At 47.2% G+C, this 19581-nt stretch overlaps 1 pseudogene across 1 annotated transcript; it reads left to right on the top strand.

The window, feature by feature from the left end:
* Positions 1–15397: 15397 nt before the first annotated feature.
* On the top strand, positions 15398–15612 carry LOC128586194 (60S ribosomal protein L38-like; annotated as a pseudogene). Its single transcript, XR_008380203.1, has one exon. The product of XR_008380203.1 is annotated as a 60S ribosomal protein L38-like (transcript).
* The last annotated feature ends 3969 nt before the right edge of the window (positions 15613–19581 follow it).

The following is a 19581-nucleotide window of genomic DNA, read 5'->3' as shown; positions in this document are numbered from 1 at the left end:
CCGTCCGTCTGACATGGAAAAAGAAAAAGAGTTTTACATATATACATAAAATGAAATGAAGGACTGAATCAATACAAAAATAAAGAAACAGGCTCAGCGCCTGTGGCTCAAGCACCCAAGGAGCCAGGCGCACACACAAACACACACACACACACACACACACCTCCCTGAGCCGAGACTCTGTCTGTCTCAAAATAAATAAATACATAAATGCAAGGATGAAAGAAATGAAGGGAAGAAGAAAAAATAAGGCGGGTGGGGGGAGAACCCGAGCTGAGCTATCATGGCCCCCTGTAGTGGCGTTGAGGGAGGGGCCATGGCATGTCCACACCCTGTGGGTGCCCCCCAGCACCAGGATCCCTCCCAACGGAACAAAAAATCTTTCAGTGTCCCTGCACAGACATCTGGTCGACCCACAAAGGACACGACTGAGCACCAACGCCCGCCCTGGACTCTGGTCAACCTGAGGGTGGGACAGACGGACAGACAGACAGACATACAGACGGATGTATGGACAGATGGGGACACACACACACACCCCTACCTGAGCCGAGGCTCTGTCTCAAAGAAAATAAGTAAATAAATAAAAAATGAAAATAAACAAATAAAGTGTGGAAGGAAGGAGAACAATGAATGAACGAAGAAATAAAGAAAGAAATAAATAAGCAGGGGGGCAAAAAATCGCTAGGTGAACTATTTGCGAGTGTGCAGTCCACGAGTGCCCCCTACCAGCAGGATCCCCTGCAGCAGATCGAAAAATTTTCAGTCCTGACAGAGACATCTGGTTGACCCGCAGACACTTTGCCGGAGAACCAACACCTTCCCCAGACTTCTGGTCAACCTGAGGGGCTCTCCCACGGGAGAGCCACGCCACCCCCGTGTCCCGGACACCCATCCATCCTCCGTCCTCCATCCTAAGTCCTCCCTCTGCTCTCAGTTCAGAGTGGGGGATGGTGTATGGGGGCGGAAAGAAAACTAAATCCAACTCCCTCGGGGCATGAAGCTCCCGCCTGCTGCTTGACCACAAGGGAGGTGGGAGAGTGAGAGGGGCCAGACACCGCCGTGCCCACAGAACCTGGTGGCCTGGTAGGCATCTTCATGGGGTTGGGGGAGAAGCAAAAAAAAAAGAAAGAAAGAAAACAAGGAAAGTGAAAGGGAAAGAAAAGGAAAGGATAAAGGAAGAAAGAAAGAGAGAGAGAAAGAAAGAAAGAAAGAAAGAAAGAGCATACATATCCCAGTGAAAAGGCCAGCATATCATCCGTCCATCCGTCCGATGTGTAAAAAGGAAAAGAATTTTATGTATATACATAAAAGGAAATGAAGGACTGAATCAATACAAAAATAAAGAAACAGGCTCAGCGCCTGTGGCTGAAGCAGCCAAGGAGCCAGGCGCACATACACACACACACACACACACACACACACACACACACACACACACCTCAAAATAAATAAATACATAAATACAAGGATGGAAGGAAGAAGGGAAAAAGAAAAAATATAGGGGGTGTGGGGAGAGCACGAGCTGAGCTATTAGGGACCCCTTGTAGTAGTGTCTGGGGAGGGGACGTGGCATGTCCAACCCCCATGAGTGCCCCCTAGCTACAGTATCCCTCCCAACGGATCAAAAAAAATTTCAGTGCCCTGGCAGAGACATCTGGTCGACCTGCGAAGGACACTACCGAGCGCCAACTCCAGCCTCGGACTACTGGTCGACCCAAGGAAGGGACGGACGGACAGACAGAAAGACACACAGACGGTCTGACGAATGGACAGAGACACACACACACACCCCTACCTGAGCCGAGACTCTGTCTCAAGGATAATAAGGAAATAAATAAAAAATGAAAATAAACAAATAAATAAAAGGGTGGAAGGAAGGAGAAGAATGAATGAACGAAGAAATAACTATGTAAATAAATAAGCGGGGTGGGGGCAAAAAGGAATGGCTAGGTGAGCTATGGGTGCGTGGTTCGCAAGCGCCCCCTATACACAGGATCCTGGGCAGCAGATAAAAAAATTTTCAATCCAGACAGAGACATGTTGACCCACAGATGCTCCAACGGAGCGCCAACACCCGCCCTGGACCTCTGGTCGACCCGAGGGGCTCTCCCATGGGGGAGCCATGCCACCCCCTTGGCCCAAAAGCTCGTCCGTCCTCCATCCTCCATCCTCCCTCTGCTCTGGGTTCACAGCGGGGGATGGGGGGCGAGGGTGGTAACTCTAACACCCTCGGGCATGACAATCCTGCCTACTGGTCGACCACACGACAGGCAGAAGAGAGAGAGGGCTGGGCGGGGCCGGATGCAGCCATGCCCATGGAACCTGGCAGCCCGGTAGGCACGTGGATGGGGTTGGGGGAAAAAGAAAAAAGAAGAAGGAAAGGGAAAGGGAAAAGAAAAGAGAAAGGAAGAAAGAAAGAAAGAGAGAGACAGAGAGAAAGAAAGAAAGAAAGAGCATACATACCCCAGTGCAAAGTTGGCCAGCAAATCGTCCATCCATCCGTCTGACGTTGAAAAAGAAAAAGTTTTACGTATATACATATGAAATGAAGGACTGAATGAATACAAAAATAAAGAAAAAGGCTCAGTGCCTGTGGCTCAAGCAGCCAAGGAGCCAAGCGCACACACACACACGCACACACACAAACACACCTCCCTCAGCCGAGACCCTGTCTGTCTCAAAATAAATAAACACATAAATACAAGTATGGAAGGAAGGGAGGAAGGAAAGATAAGGGGGGTGGGGGAGAACCCAAGCTGAGCTATTACTGCCCCTTGTAGTGGCATCAGGGGAGGGGCTGCAGCATGTCCACCCCTAACGTTTGCCCCCTAGCGACAGGATCCTTCGAAACGGACCAAAAAACTTTCAGTGTCCCAGCACAGACATCTGGCCCCCTGCGAAGGACGTGACTGAGCGTCAACAGCCACCTCGGACTTCTGCTGTACCTGAGGGAGGGATGACGGACAGACAGACAAACACACAGACAGACAGACGGACGGATGGGGAAACACACACCCACACCCACACACGCACACCCCTACCAGAGCCGAGGCTCTGTCTCAAAGAAAATAAGTAAATAAATAAAAATGAAAATAAACAAACAAATAAATAAATAAATAGAACGGTGAAAGGAAGGAGAGGAATGAATGCATGAAGAAATAAAGAAATAAATAAGCGGGGGTGGGCAAAATAAAAGGCTAGCTGAGTTATTTGTCAGCAAGCAGTCCTAGAGTGCCCCCTAGTGACTGGATCCTAGGCAGCAGATCGAAAAATTTTCAGTCCCAACAGAGAAATCTGGTCAACCCACAGACGATCTGACAGAGCAACAACGCCCAAACTGAAATTCTGCTCGAACCGAGGGGCTCTCCCACAGGAGCGCCACGCCAACCCTGTCGCCTGGACGCCTGTCCATCCTCCGTCCTCTGTCCTGCATCCTCCCTCCACTCTTGGTTCATAGCGGGGGACAGGGGATGGGGGCAAAGAATAAACTAAGTCCAACGCCCTCGGGGCATGACACTCCCGCCTGCTGGTCGACCGCACGGGAGGTGGGAGAGAGATAGGGCCTGAATGGGCCCGACGCATCTGCACCTGCGGAACCCGGGAGCCTGGTAGGCACACAAATGTGGTTGGGGGGAAGCAAAAAAATCAAAAGAAGGAAAAAAAGGGAAGGGAAAGGGAAAGGAAAGGAGAAAGGAAGAAAGAAAGAAAGAAAGAGAGAGAGAGAGAGAAAGAAAAAAAGAATGAAAGAAAGAGCATACATACCCCAGTGCAAAGTTGGCCAGAATAGTGTCGGTCCATCTGTCTGACGTGGAAAAAGGAAAAGAGTTTTACGTATATACATAAAATGAAATGAAGGACTCAATGAATACAAAAATAAAGAAAAAGGCTCAACGCCTGTGGCTCAAGCAGCTAAGGTGCCAGGCACACACACCCCCACACACATACACACTTCCCTGAGCCGAGACTCTGTCTCAAAATATATAAATAAATAAATACATACATACATAAATACAAGTATGCAAGGAAGGAAGGAAATGCGTTCGTGCATGCAGCGTGCCTTACATTACGTAACATACATCTGCATGAGGGTATGGCACACATGCACAGACGCACATATATGTCAAAGGGAAAGGCATCAAACAGAATATGCACTCATGGAAGAGCACAAGAACGCATGCACGCACGGATGCACGGACAAGTGAGCATGGCAACTGGGGGATGGGGTTGGGGGGGAAGCAAAAAAAAAAGAAAGAAAAGAAGGAAAGGAGAAAGGAAGAAAGAAAGAGAGAGAGAGACAGAGAAAGAAAGAAAGAGCATACTTCCCCCAGTGCAAATTTGGCCAGCACATCATCCGTCCATCCAAGGTGGAAAAAGAAAAAGATTTTTACGTATATACATAAAATGAAATGAAGGACTGAATGAATACAAAAATAAAGGAACAGGCTCAGCACCTGTGGCTCAAGCAGCCAAAAAGCCAGGCACACACACACACACACACACACACACACACACACACACCTCCCTGAGCCGAGGCTCTGACTCAAAATAAATAAATAATTAAATAAATACATAAATACAAGCATGGAAGGAAGGAAGGAAGGAAGGAAATGCGTTCGTGCGTGCTGCGTGCTAAACGTTATTTAACGTTCATCTGCACGTAGATATGGCACGCTCACACAGACGCACATACATGTCAAAAAGAAAGGCGTCAAACAGAATATGTGCCCATGGGAGAGTGCACGCAGGCACGCACTCATGCACGGAAGAGTGCGCATGGCAACTGGGGGATGGGGTTGAGGGGGAAGCAAAAAAAGAAGAAAAGAAGGAAACGGAAAGGGAAAAGGAAAGGAAAGGAGAAAGGAAGAAAGAAAGAAAGAAAGAGAGAGAGAAAGAAAGAAAGAAAGAGTATACATTCCCCAGTGCAAAGTTGGCCAGCACATCATCCGTCCATCCAACATGGAAAAAGAAAAAAATTTTACGTATATACATGAAATGAAATGAAGGACTGAATGAATACAAAAATAAAGAAAAAGGCTCAGCGCCTGTGGCTCAAGCAGCCAAGGAGCCAGGCACACACACACACACACACACACACACAAACACAGACACATACACACACACACGCAACGCCCTGAGCTGAGACTCTGACTCAAAATAAATAAATAAATAATACATAAATACAAGGAAAGAAGGAAGAAAGGACGGAAGGAAGGAAGGAAACGCGTTCGTACATGCAGCATGAGTTACGTTACATAACGTACGTCTGCACGTAGGTATGGCATGCACACACAGATGCACATATATGTCAAAGGGAAAGGTGTCAAAAATAATATGCGCCCATGGAAGAGTGCACGCACGCATGCACGCACTTGTCCAGATGCATGGACAAGTGTGCACGGCAATTACGGGATGGGGCTGGGGGTAAGCAAAAAAAAATAAAGAATGAAAAGAAGGAAAGGCAAAGGGAAAGGGAAAGGAAAAAAGAAAGAAACAAAGAAAGAAAGAGAGAGAAAGAAAGAGCATAAATACCACAATGCAAAGTTGGCCAGCACATTGTCCATCCACCTGACGTGGAAAAAGAAAAAGAGTTTTACATATATACATAAAATGAAATGAAGGATTGAATGAATACAAAAATAAAGAAAAAGGCTCAGCGTCTCTCTAACTCAAGCAGCCAAGGAGCCAGGCACACTCACACAAACACACACCTCCCTGAGAAAAGATTCTGTCTCAAAATAAATAAATAAATAATTAGATACATAAATACAAGGATGGAAGGAAGAAAGGAAGGAAGGAAACGTGTTCATGCATGCAGCGTGAGTTACGTTACGTAACGTACGTCTGCACGTAGGTATGGTAAACACGCACAGACCCACATATATGTCAAAGGGAAAGGCGTCAAACAGAATATGCACCCTTGGGATAGCACACGCACACACGCATGCTCGGAGAAGTGCGCATGGCAACTGGAGGATGGGTTTGTGGGGGAAGCAAAAAAAAAAAGAAAGAAAAGCAGGAAAGGGAAAGGAAAGGAGAAAGGAAGAAACAAAGAAGGAATCAAAGAAAGAAAGATAGAAAGAAGGAAAGAAAAAAGAAAGGAAGGAAGAAAGTAAGAAAGAAAGAAAGAGCATACATACCGCAGTGCAAAGTTGGCCAGCACATCGTCCGTCCGTCTCTCCGACGTGGAAAAAAAAAAAGAGTTTTACGTATATACATAAAATGTAATGAAGAACTCAAAGAAAATAAGTAAATAAAAAAATGAAAATAAAGAAAATAAATAAATAAATAAAAGGGTGGAAGGAAGGAGAAGAATGAACGAAGAAATAAATAAAGAAATGAATAAGTGGGGGCGGGGGCAAAAAGTAACCACTACGTGAGCTATTTGTCAGCGCACGGTCTGCGAACGCCCCCTAGCAGCAGGATCCATGGCAAAAGATAGAAAAATTTTCAAAGTCCCGACAGAGACATCTGGTCGACCCTAGTGGCTCTCCCATGGGCCAACCCTGTGGTCCGGATGCCCATCCGTCATCCATCCTACGTCCTCCCTCCGCTTTTGGTTCAGAGTGGGGAACGGGGGATGGAGGCAGGAAAAAAATTAGTCCAACACCCTTCGGGTATGATGCTCCCACATGGTGGTTGACCGCAGGGGTTGCGGGAGAGAGAAAGGGCCGGGGGGGGACGGATGCCACCACGCGAGCAGAACCTGGAACCCAGTAGGTACACGGATGGGGTTGGGGGGAAGAGAAAAAAAATAAAAAAGAAAATAAGGAAAGGGAAAGGGAAATGAAAGGAGAAATGAAGAAAGAAAGAAAGAAGGAAAGAAAGAAAGCGCATACATACCCCAGTGCAAGTTGGCCAGCATATCGTCCGTCAGTCCGCCCAACGTAGAAAAAGAAAAAGAGGTTTACGTTTACACATAAAATGAATTGAAGCACTAAAAGAAAATAAGTAAATAAATAAAAAATGAAAATAAAAAATAAATAAATAAATAAAAGGGTGGAAGGAAGAAGAATGAACGAAGAAATAAATAAAGAAATAAATAAGAGGGAGTGGGGGGACAAAAAGAAACTGCTAGGTAAGCTATTTGTGAGTGCATGGTCCGCAAGCGCCCCCTACAGGCAGGATCCCAAAAATTATCAAAGTCCAGGCAGACACATCTGGTCCACTCGTAGACGCTCCAACAGAGAACAAACACCCGGCCAGGACTTCTGTTGACCCGAGGGTCTCTCCTGCAGGGGAGCCACACCACCCCTGTGGCCTGGATACCCGTCCATCCTCCGTCCTCCATACTCCCTCCACTCTCAGTTCAGAGTGGGGGACGGGTGACAGGGGCAGAAATAAAACTAAGTCCAACGTCCTCGGGGCATAAAACTCCCGTGTGCTGGTCGACAACACGGGAGGCGAAAGAGAGAGAGGGCCAGGTGGGGCCTGAGGCCACTGCACCCATGGAACCCAATGGCCCAGTAGGCACAAGGATGGGGTTGGGGGGAAGCAAAAAAAGGAAAGAAAAGAAGAAAGGGAAAGGAAAGGAGAAAGAAAGAAAGGAAGAAAGAAAGAAAAGCAAAAAGAAAGAAAGAGCATACATACCCCAGTGCAAAGTTGCCCAGCACATCATTCGTCTGTCTATCCAACGTGGTAAAAGAAAAAGAATTTTTACGTTTATACATAAAATGAAATGAAGGACTCAAAGAAAATAAGTAAATAAATAAATAATGAAAATAAACAAATAAATAAAAGGGTGGAAGAAAAGAGAAGAATGAATGAACGAAGAAATAAATAAAGAAATAAATAAGTGGGGGCGGGAGGAAAAAGAAACCTCTATGTGAGCTATTTGTGAGCGCGCGGTCCGCAAGCGCCTCCTAGAGGCAGGACCCAAAAATTTTCAAAATCCCGACAGAGACATCTGGTTGACCCACAGACGCTCTGATGGAGCACCAACACCGGGCCTGGAACTCTGGTCGACCCAAGGGGCTTTTCCATGGGAGAGCCACACCACCCCCGTGGCCTGGACGCCCGTCTGTCCTCCAGACTTCGTCCTCCATCCTCCCTCCAGTCTCGGTTCAGAGCTGGTGATGGGGGATGGGGGCAGAATTAAAACTAAGTCCAACGCCCTTGCGGCATGACGTTCCTGCCTGCTGGTCGACCGCATAGGAGGCAGGAGAGAGAGTGCCAGGCGGGGCCGGATGCCACCATGCCAGCAGAACCCGGCGGCCCTGATGTCACACGGATGGGGTTGGGGGGAAGCGAAAAAAAAAGAAAGAAAACAAGGAAAGGGAAATGGAAAAAGGAAGAAAGGAAGAAAGGAGGAAAGAAAGAAAGAAAGAAAGAAAGAAAGAAAGAAAGAAAGAAAGAAAGAAAGAAAGAAAGAAAGAAAGAAAGAAAGAAAGAAAGAAAGAAAGAAAGAAAGAAAGAAAGAAAGAGCGAGCATACATACCCCAGTGCAAAGTTGGCTGGCACATCATCCATCAGTCTGTCTGACATGGAAAAAGAAAAAGAGTTTTACGTTTGTACATAAAATGAAATGAAGGACTCAAAGAAAATAAGTAAATAAATAAAAATGAAAATAAACAAATAAATAAATAAATAAAAGGGTGGAATGAAAAAGAAGAATGAAGGAAAGAAGATATAAGTAAAGAAATAAATCAGCAGGGGCAGAGGGCAAAAGAAACTGCTAAGTGAGCTATTGGCAAGCAAGTGGTCCGCGAGCGCCCCTACAGGCAGGATCCCAAAAATTTTCAAAGTCCCAACAGAGACATCTGGTCGACCCACAGATGCTCCAAAGGAGCGCCAACAACTGGCCCGGACTTCTGGTAGACCCAAAGGGCTCTTCCGCGGGAGAGCAATGCCACACCCATGGCCCAGACGCCCGTCCATCCTCCGTCCTCTGTCCTCACTTTGCTCTCGCTTCACAGCAGTGGACGGGGGATGGGGGGCAGTAAAAAAACAAAGTCCAATGCCCTCGGGGAATGACACTCTCGCCTGCTGGTTGAGCGCATGGGAGGCAGGAGAGAGAGAGGGCCAGGCTGGGATGGAAGCCACTGCACTGCAGAACCTGACAGAACAGTAGGCATGTGGATGTGGTTGGGGGGAAGTGAAAAAAAAAGAAATAGAAAGAGAGGGAAAGGGAAAGGAAAAGGAAAAGAGAAAGGAAGGAAGAAAGAAAGAAAGAAAGAAAGAAAGAAAGAAAGAAAGAAAGAAAGAAAGAAAGAAAGAAAGAAAGAAAGAAAGAAAGAAAGAAAGAAAGAAAGAAAGAAAGAAAGAAAGAAAGAAAGAAAGAACATACATACCCCAGTGAAAAGTTGGCTGGCACATCATCCATCCGTCCATCTGATGTGGAAAAAGAAAAAGAGTTTTACATTCATACATAAAATGAAATGAAGGACTCAAAGAAAATAAGTAAATAAAAAATGAAAATAAACAAATAAATAAAAAGATGGAAGGAAGGAGAAGAATGAATGAACAAAGAAATAAATAAAGAAATAAATAAGCAGGGGTGGGGGCAAAAAGAAACCGCTAGGTGTGGTATTTGCGAGGGTGCGGTCCACGAGCGCCCTGCAGAGGCAGGATCCCAAAAATACTCAAAGTCCCAGCAGACACACCTGGTTGACCCACAGACACTCCGACGGAGTGCCAACACCTGGCCTGGACCACTGGTGGACCCGAGGGGCTCTCCCAAGTTAGAGCCACATCACACCCGTGGACCGGAGGCCAGTCTGTCCTCCATCCTCCGTCCTCCCTTCGCTCTCTGTTCAGAGAGGGGGACCGGGAACAAGGGCAGAAAAAAACTATGTCCAATGCCCTCGTGGCATGACACTCTCGAGTGCTGGTCGACTGCACGGGAGGTGTTAGAGAGAGAGGGCCAGGTGAGGCTGGACGCCGTTACATCCATGGAACCCAGTGGCCCGGTAGGCATGCAGTTGGGGTTGGGGGGAAGCAAAAAAGAAAAAGAAACAAAAGAAGGGGGCGGCGCCTGTGGCTCGGTGAGCAGGGCGCCTGCCCATATGCCGAGGGTAGCGGGTTCAAACCCAGCCCCGGCCAAACTGCAACAAAAAAAAAATAGCCGGGCGTTGTGGCGGGCGCCTGTAGTCCCAGCTACTTGGGAGGCTGAGGCAGGAGAATCGCCTAGGCCCAGGAGTTGGAGGTTGCTGTGAGCTGTGTGATGCCATGGCACTCTACCGAGGGCCATAAAGTGAAACTCTGTCTCTACAAAAAAAAAAAAAAAAAGAAAAGAAAGAAAAGAAGGAAAGGGAAGAAGGAGAAAGGAGAAAGGAAGAATGAAGAAAGAAAGAAGGAAAGAAAGAAAGAAAGAAAGAAAGAAAGAAAGAAAGAAAAGAAAGAAAGAAAGAAAGAAAGAAAGAAAGAAAGAAAGAAAGAAAGAAAGAAAGAAAGAAAGAAAGAAAGAAAGAAAGAAAGAAAGAAAGAAAGAAAGAAAGAAAGAAAGAAAGAAAGAAAGAAAGAAAGAAAGAAAGAAAGAACATACATACCCCAGTGCAATGTTGGGAAGCACATCATCCATCCATCTTTCTGACGTTAAAAAAGAAAAAGAGTTTTACGTTTATACATAAAATGAAAAGAAGGACTCAAAGAAAATAAGTAAATAAATAAAAAAAGAAAATAAACAAAAAAATAAATGATAGTGTGGAAGGAAGGAGAAGAATGAATGAACTAAAAAATAAATAAAGAAATAAATAAGAGGGGGCAGGGGGCAAAAAGAAACTGCTAGGTGAGCTATTTGCAAGCCACGTTCTGCAAGCGCCCCCTAGAGGCAGGATTTCAAAATTTTTCAAAGTCCTGACAGAGACATCTGGTAGACCCGCAGATGCTTCGACAGAGTGCCAACACCTGGCCCGGACCTCTCATCGAACCAAGTAGCTCTCTCCCACAGGAGAGCAATGAAACCCCCATGGCCCAGATTCCCGTCTGTCCTCCGTCCTCCCTCTGCTCTTGATTCAGAGTGGGGGACAGGGGACAGGGGTGGAAAAAAAAACAAAGTCCAATGCCCTCGGGGCATGACACTCCCACCTGCTGGTCGACCGCACAGGAGGCGGGAGAGAGAGAGGGCCAGATGGAGTCGAACGCCGCCACGCTCGCAGAACCCAGTAGCCCAGTAGACACGCGTATGGGGTTGGGGGGGAAGCAAAAAAAAAGAAAGAAAAGAAGGAAAAGGAAAGGAAAGGATAAAGAAGAAAGAAAGAAAAAAAGAAAGAAAGAGTGAGCATACATACTCCAGTGCAAAGTTGGCAAGCACATCATCGGTCCGTTCGTCCGACATGGAAATAGAAAAAGAGTTTTACGTTTATACATACAATGAAATGAAGAACTCAAAGAAAATAAATAAATAAATAATGAAAATAAACAAAAATAAATTAATAAATAAAAGTTTGGAAGGAAGGAGAAGAATGAATGAACAAAGAAATAAATAAAGAAATAAATAAGCGGAGGTGGGGGCCAAAAAGAAACCTCTAGGTGAGCTATTTGCAAGTGCACTGTAGGGCCCCCTAGAAGCAGGATCCCAAAAATTTTCAAAGACCCGACAGAGACATCTGGTCAACCCACAGATGCTCTGATGGAGCGCCAACACCTGGCCCGGACCTCTGGCCGACACGAGGGGCTCTCCCATGGGATAGGAATGCCACCCACGTGGCCTAGACCCCTGTCCGTCCTCCATAATCCCTCCGCTCTCTATTCAGAGTGGGAGATGGGGGATGGGGGCAGAAAAAAGTAAGTCCAACACCTTCGGGGCATGACGCTCCCACCTGCTGGTTGACCACACAGGAGAAGGGAGAGAGAGAGGGCTGGAAGGGGCTGTATGCCATTGCACTCGCAGAACTTGGCAGCCCGGTAGGCAGGCAGATGGGGTTGGGGAGGAAGTGAAAAAAAAAAAGAAATAAAAGAAGGACAGGAAAGGGGAAAGGGAAAGGAAAGGAGGAAGAAAGAAAGAAAGAAAGGAAGGAAGGAAGGAAGGAAGGAAGGAAGGAAGGAAGGAAGGAAGGAAGGAAGGAAGGAAGGAAGGAAGGAAGGAAGGAAAGAAAGAAAGAGCATACATACCCCAGTGCAAAGTTGGCTAGCACATCATCCATCCGTCCATCCAACGTGGAAAAAGAAAAAGAGTTTTACGTTTATACATAAAATGGAATCATGGACTCAAAGAAAATCAGTAAATAAGTAAAAAATGAAAATAAACAAAAAAAACAATAATTAAATAAATAAAAGGGTGGAAGGAAGGAGAAGCATGAATGAACGAAGAAATAAAGAAGCGGTGTCGGGGGGCAAAAAGAAACTGATAGGTGAGCTATTAGCGAGCGTGCGGTCCACAAGTGCCCCCTAGAGGCAGGATCCCAAAAATTTTCAAAGACATGACAGAGACATCTGGTCGAACCACAGACGCTCCAACAGAGCGCCAACACCCAGCCCAGAACTCTGGTCAACCCAAGAGGCTCTCCCACGGGAGAACCACGCCACACCCATGGCCCGGATGCCCATCTGTCCTCAGTACTCCGTCCTATGTCCTCCCTCTGCTCTTGGTTTAGAGCAGGGGACTGGGGACAGGGGCGGAAAAAAAACTAAGTCCAACTCCCTCGGGGCATGATGCTGCTACCTGCTGGTCGACCTCACAGGAGCGGGAGAGAGAGAGGGCTGGGCTGGGTCCGATGCCTACGTGGCCACAGAACCTGGCGGCCCAGTAGGCAAGGGATGGGGTTGGGGATGAAGGGGAAAAAATGACAAAAGAAAAGAAGGAAAGGGAAAGGGAAAGGAAAGGAGAAAGTAAGAAAGAAACAAAGAAACAAAGAAAAAGCATACATACCCCAGTGCAAAGTTGGCCAGCACATCGTCAGTCCTTCCATCCTACGAGGAAAAAGAAAAAGAGTTTTACATATATACATGAAATGAAATGAAGGACTCAAAGAAAATAAGTAAATAAATAAAAAATGAAAATAAAGAAAATAAAGAAACAAATAAATAAAAGGGTGGAAGGAAGTACAAGAATGAATGAATGAAGAAATAAATGAAAAAATAAATAAGCATGGACGGGTTGCAAAAAGAAACCGCTAGGTGAGCTATTTGCGAGTGTGAGTTCCACGAGCGCCCACCAGCAGGATGATCTCAAAAATTTTCAAAGTCCTGACACAGACATCTGGTCGACCCACAGACTCTCTCGACCCACAGACTCTCCAACGGAGCGCCAACACCCGCCCCAGACCTCTGTTCGACCCGAGGATCTCTCCCATGGGAGAGCCACGCCACCCCTGTGGCCCAGACGTCCATCCATCCTCCATCCTCCATCCTCCGTTCTCCCTCCACTCTCTGTTCAGAGCAGGGGCGAAAAAAAAACTAAGTCCAACGCCCTTGGGGCATGATGCTCCCACCTGCTGGTCGACTGCATGGGAGGCGGGAAAGAGAGAGGGCCATCGAGGCCAGACGCTGCCGTGCCAGTGGAACCCAGCGGCCCGGTAGGACCGCAGAAGTGGTTGGGGGGAATAAAGAAAGAAAGGGAATGGGAAAGGAAAGGAGAAAGAAAGAAAGAAAGAAAGAAAGAAAGAAAGAAAGAAAGAAAGAAAGAAAGAAAGAAAGAAAGAAAGAAAGAAAGAAAGAAAGAAAGAAAGAAAGAAAGAAAGAAAGAAAGAAAGAAAGAAAGAAAGAAAGAAAGAAAGAGAAAGAAAGAAAGAAAGAAAGAAAGAAAGAAAGAAAGAAAGAAAGAAAGAAAGAAAGAAAGAAAGAAAGAAAGAAAGAAAGAAAGAAAGAAAGAAAGAAAGAAAGAAAGAAGAAAGAAAGAAAGAAAGAACACACATACCCCAGTGCAAAGTTGGCCAGCACATTGTCCATCGTCCATCCGACGTGGAAAAAGAAAAAGAGTTTTACATATATACATAAAATGAAATGAACAACTCGAAGAAAATAACCAAATAAATATAAAATGAAAATAAACAAACAAATCAATAAATAAATAAATAAATAAAAGGGTGGAAGGAAGGAGAAGAATGAATGAACCAAGAAATAAATAAAGAAATAAATAAGCGGGGACAGGGGGCAAAATGAAACCGCTAGGTGAGCTATTTGCGAGCATGCAGTCTGCGAGCACCCCCTAGCGGCAGGACCCAGGCAGCAGGTCGAAAAATTTTCAAAGTTCTGACAGAGACATCTGGTCGAATAGAAGACGCACCTACGGAGCACCAACACCTGGCCCGGACTTCTGGTGGACACAAGGGGCTCTCCTGTGGGAGAGACACACCACGCCCGTGGCCCAGATGCCCATCTGTCCTCTGTCCTACGTCTTCCCTCCCCTCTTGGTTCAGAGCGGGGGACGGGGGCAGAAAAAAACTAATTTCAACGCCCTCGGGGCATGCCCCTCTTGCCTGCTGGTCGACCGCACAGGAGGCAGGAGAGAGAGAGGGCTAGGTGTGGCCAGACAAAGCTGTCCCTGCTATACCCAGCGGCCCGGTAGGCAGGTGAATGGGGTTCGGGGAAGAAAAAAGAAAGAAAGTAAAGAAGGAAAGGAGAAAGGAAGAAAGAAGGAAGGAAGGAAGGAAGAGAGGGAGGGAGGGAGGGAAGGAAGGAAGGAAAGAAGGAAGGAAGGAAGGAAGGAAGGAAGGAAGGAAGGAAGGAAGGAAGGAAGGAAGGAAGAAAGAAAGAAAGAAAGAAAGAAAGAAAGAAAGAAAGAAAGAAAGAAAGAAAGAAAGAAAGAAAGAAAGAAAGAAAGAAAGAAAGAAAGAAAGAAAAGAAAAGAGCATACATACCCCAGTGCAAAGTTGGCCAGCAACTTTCCGTCTGTCCGTCCAATGTGGAAAAAGAAAAACAGTTTTACATATATACATAAAATGAAATGAAGGACTGAATAAATACAAAAATAAAGAAACAGGCTCAGCGCCTGTGGCTCAAGCAGCAAAGGAGCCAGGCGCACGTGCACACACACACTCACACACACACACCTCCCTGAGCCGAGACTCTGTCTCAAAATAAATAAATACATAAACACAAGGATGGAAAGAAGGAAAGAAAAATAAGTGGGGAAGGGGGAGAACCCGAGCTGAGCTATTACGGCCCCCTGTAGTGGCGTCGGTGGAGGGGTCGCAGCATGTCCACTCCCCGCGGGTGCCCCCTAGTGACAGGATCCCTCCCAATGCACCAAAAAAACTTTCAGTGTCCCTGCACAGACATCTGGTCGACCCGCGAAGGACACGACCGAGCACCAAAGCCCACCTCGGACTTCTGGTCGACCCGAGGGAGGGACGGACAGACAGACAGACACATAGACACACTGACGGATGGACAGACGGACGGACGGACGGAGATACACACACACACAAACCCCTATATGAGCAGAAGCTCAGTCTCAAAGGCAGTAAGTAAATAGCCTTCTCTTGCTGCTTGTTGTGAAGGTCCGTGCATTCCCCACATGTCTCAGAAAATTAAGGACATCAAGAACTTTCTGCTCACAGCAAGGTGAAAAGATGCCAACTCTGTCAAGATCAAGAAAAATAAGGATAATGTGAAGTTTAAAGTTCGCTGCAGCAGATACCTGTATACCTTGGTCATCACAGAAAAAGAGAAGGCGGAAAAACTGAAGCAGTCTCTGCCCCCTGGTTTGGCAGTGAAGGAACTGAAATGAAGCAGACATGGTGATTTGAATTGTATTAAATTTTAAAAATTAATAAAAAAAGAAAATAAATAAATAAAAAATGAAAATAATGAATAAATAAATAAATAAAAGGGTGGAAGGAAGGAGAAGAATGAATGAATAAATAAATAAATAACTGGGGGGGCAAGGAGAAAACACAAGGTGAGCTATTTGCGAACGCCCCCTAGCGGCAGGATCCACAGCAGCAGATCGAAAAATTTTCAGTCCTGACAGAGACATCTGGTCAACCCGCAGACGTTCCGACGGAGCACCAACACCCTTCTTGGACCTCTGGTCAACCAGAGGGGCTCTCCTGCAGGAGAGCAATGCCACCACCATGGCCCAGACGCCCGTCCGTACTCCATCCTCCGGCCTCCGGCCTCTGTCCTCCCTCTGCTCTCAGTTCAGAGCGAAGGACGTGGGATAGGGGACAGGGGCAGAAAAAAAACTAAGTCCAATGCCATCAGGGCATGGTGCTCCTGGCTGCTGGTCGACTGCACGGGAGGCTGGAGAGAGAGAGGGCCAGGAGGGGCCGGATGTCACCATGCCCACGGAACCTGGCGGCCTGGTAGGCACACGCACCGGGCTCACCTACCTCCACCTGTGGCTCGGGGAAGGCAGGCGGTGGGGCCGTGGAGGCAACTACCCCGCCCGGCCCCGGGTTGTGGCTCCGCCCGGTCACCGCTGTCGTGACCCCCACATGCGCGCGCTTCCCGCTGTGTGTGAGCAGGAGCGTGGAGGGACAGACGGCGTCAGCAACATGCCTGACCGAGGGCCCCCCCTCGGCAGCAGCTCGCCAGGACAAACCCTTGTGTCGAGGGCTGACTTTCAATAGATCATAGCGAAGGAGCTGCTCTGCTACATACGAAACCCCAACCCAGATGCAGGTCATCTATGAATGGTTTAGCACCAGGTTCCCCACAAATGTGCATTGCGTGATGGGCAAGGGGGCGGGCGCCTTTCTGGCCCTGCCCAGTTCCCAGGACGAAGGGCACTCCACACCAGACCCTGGTACGGGAAGTGTGGCCAGGACCCGCCGACACACGTTTTTAGGAAGCATGCGCGACGATTCACCAGTGGGGACGGCCCAGGACCGGTTATCTGAGCCCAACTGAGGCTCCCGTGGCACTGCCGTATCCTTCTGCCTGGGCGGGATTCTGACTTAGAGGCATACAGTCATAATCCCACAGATGGTAGCTTCTCTCCATTGGCTCCTCAGCCAAGCACATACACCAAATGTCTGAACCTGCGGTTCCTCTCGTACTGAGCAGGATTACCATGGCAACAACACATCATCAGCAGGGTAAAACTAACCTGTCTCACGACGGTCTAAACCCAGCTCACGTTCCCTATCAGTGGGTGAACAATCCAACGCTTGGTAAATTCTGCTTCACAATGATAGGAAGAGCCTACATCGAAGGATCAAAAAGCGATGTCACTATGAACGCTTGGCCACCACAAGCCAGTTATCCATGTGGTAACTTTTCTGACACCTCCAGCTTAAAACCCAAAAGGTCAAAAGGACCTTGAGGCCCGGCTTTCCCGGTCTGTATTCCTACTGAAAATCAAGATCAAGTGAGCTTTTACCCTTCTGCTCCACGGGAGGTTTCTGTCCTCCCTGAGCTCGCCTTAGGACACCTGCATTACTGCTTGACAGGTAAACTGTTTGAAAGTCAAACTCCCCACCTGGCACTGTCCCCAGGGCAGGTCAAGCCAGAAGCATGAGCCCCTGAGGGCTCATCCTCCCACCTCACCGGGTCAGTGAAAAAACGATAATAGTAGTGGTATTTCGCGGGCAGCCCACAACCCCAGTGGACCCCACCCCGCCCCCTCGTGGGAATCAGGGGTCGCCGGAGACCTGCCACTTAGTGTACACCACTCATGTCTCTTCACCATGCCAGACTAGAGTCAAGCTCAACAGGCTCTTCTTTCCCCGCTGATTCTGCCAAGCCCTTCCCTTGGCTGTGGTTTCACTGGATAGTAGGTAGGAACAGTGGGAATCTCATTCATCCATTCATGCGTGTAATTAATTTGATGACCAGGCATTTGGTTACCTTAAAAGAGTCATAGTTACTCCTGCTGTTTACCCACGCTTCATTGAATTTCTTCACTTTGACATTCAGAGCACTGGGCAGAAATCACATCGCGTCAACACCTGCCGCGGACCTTCACGTTGCTTTGTTTTAATTAAATAGTCAGATTCCCCTGGTCAGCACCAGTTCTAAGTTGGCTGGTAGGTGCCGACCAAGGTGAGGTGCCACACGGAAATGTCAGCCCCAGGGACGGACCTGGTGGGAGGGCCAAGTGCACATGGAAACTGGGAGATGGGGTTGGGGGGAAGCAAAAACAAAAAGAAAGAAAAGAAGGAAAGGAGAAAGGAAGAAAGAAAGAGAGAGAGAGATAGAAAGAAAGAAAGAGCATACATACCCCAGTGCAAAGTTGGCCAGCACATTGTCCATCTATCCATCTGAGGAGGAAAAAGAAAAAGAGTTTTACGTATATACATAAAATGAAATGAAGGACTGAATGAATACAAAAATAAAGAAGCAGGCTCAGCACCTGAGGCTCAAGCAGCCAAGGAGCCAGGCATGCGCGCACACACACACACACACAAACACACACACACACCTCCCTGAGCCGAGACTCTGTCTCAAAATAAATAAATACAAGGATGGAAGGAAGAAACAGACGAAGGAAAAATAAGGGGGGGTGGGGGGAGAACCTGAACTGAGATATTACGGACCCCTGTAGTGACATCGGGGGAGGGGCTGTGACGTGTCCACTTTCCACGGGTGCCCCCTAGCAACAGGATCCATCCAAACGGACCCAAAAAACGTTCAGTGTCCTGGCACAGACATCTGGTCGACCCACGAAGGATACAACCAAGCACCAACGACCACCTTGGACTACTGGTCGACCCGATGGAGAGACGGATGGACAGACAGACACACAGACAGACGGACGGATGGACAGACAGATGGAGACACACACACACACACACACACCCCGCTATCTGAGCCGAGGCTCTGTCTCAAAAAAAATAAGTAAATAGCCTTCTCTTGCTGCTTGTTGTGAAGGTCCATGACTTCCCCACATGCCGTGTCGCCATGCCTCGGAAAATTGAGGAAATCAAGGACTTTCTGCTCACAGCCAGGTGAAAAGATGCCAAGTCTGTCAAGAACAAGAAAAATAAGGATAATGTGAAGGTTAAAGTTTGATTCTGCAGATACCTGTATATCATGTTCACCACAGACAAAAAGAAGGCAGAGAAACTGAAGCAGTCTCTGGCCCCTGGTTTGGCAGTGAAGATGCTGAAATGAAGCACACATACTGATTTGAATTGTATTATATTTTAAAAATTCAAAAAAAAGAAAATAAGTAAATAAACAAAAAATTTGAATAAACCAAAAAATAAATAAATAAATAAACGGGTGGAAGGAAGGAGAAGAATGAATGAACAAAGAAATAAATAAAGAAATAAATAAGCACGGGGACAAAAAGAAACTTCTAGGTGAGCTATTTCAGAGCACACGATCCACAAGCGCCCCCTTGCAGCAGGATCCCCAGCAGCAGATACAAAATTATTCAAAGTCCCGACAGAGATATCTGATGCACCCACAGACACTCTGATGGAGCACAAAAACCCGCCCTGGACCTCTGGTCGACACGAGGGATTCTCCCGTGGGAGAGCCACGACACCCCCGTGGCCAGGACGCCTGTCCATCCTCCATCCTCAGTCCTCTGTCCTCCGACCACCCTCCACTCTCAGTTCAGAGCGGGGGACGGGTGATGGGGGCAGATCACACTGTCAGGATTACTCCCTGGATTTACACTAGCAGAAAGGTGAGGTGAGGACTCGGATCACCGTGTGAGGATTACTCCCTGGATATACAAAAGTCTGGCAGGATTACTCCCAGGATTGACAAAAGCAGAAAACAAAGTGAGGACTCGGATCACCCTAC

The sequence above is a fragment of the Nycticebus coucang genome, chromosome 5 (genome assembly GCF_027406575.1).
Source record: "Nycticebus coucang isolate mNycCou1 chromosome 5, mNycCou1.pri, whole genome shotgun sequence".
NCBI lineage: Eukaryota > Metazoa > Chordata > Mammalia > Primates > Lorisidae > Nycticebus > Nycticebus coucang.
This window is presented reverse-complemented; position numbering and strand designations above follow the sequence as displayed.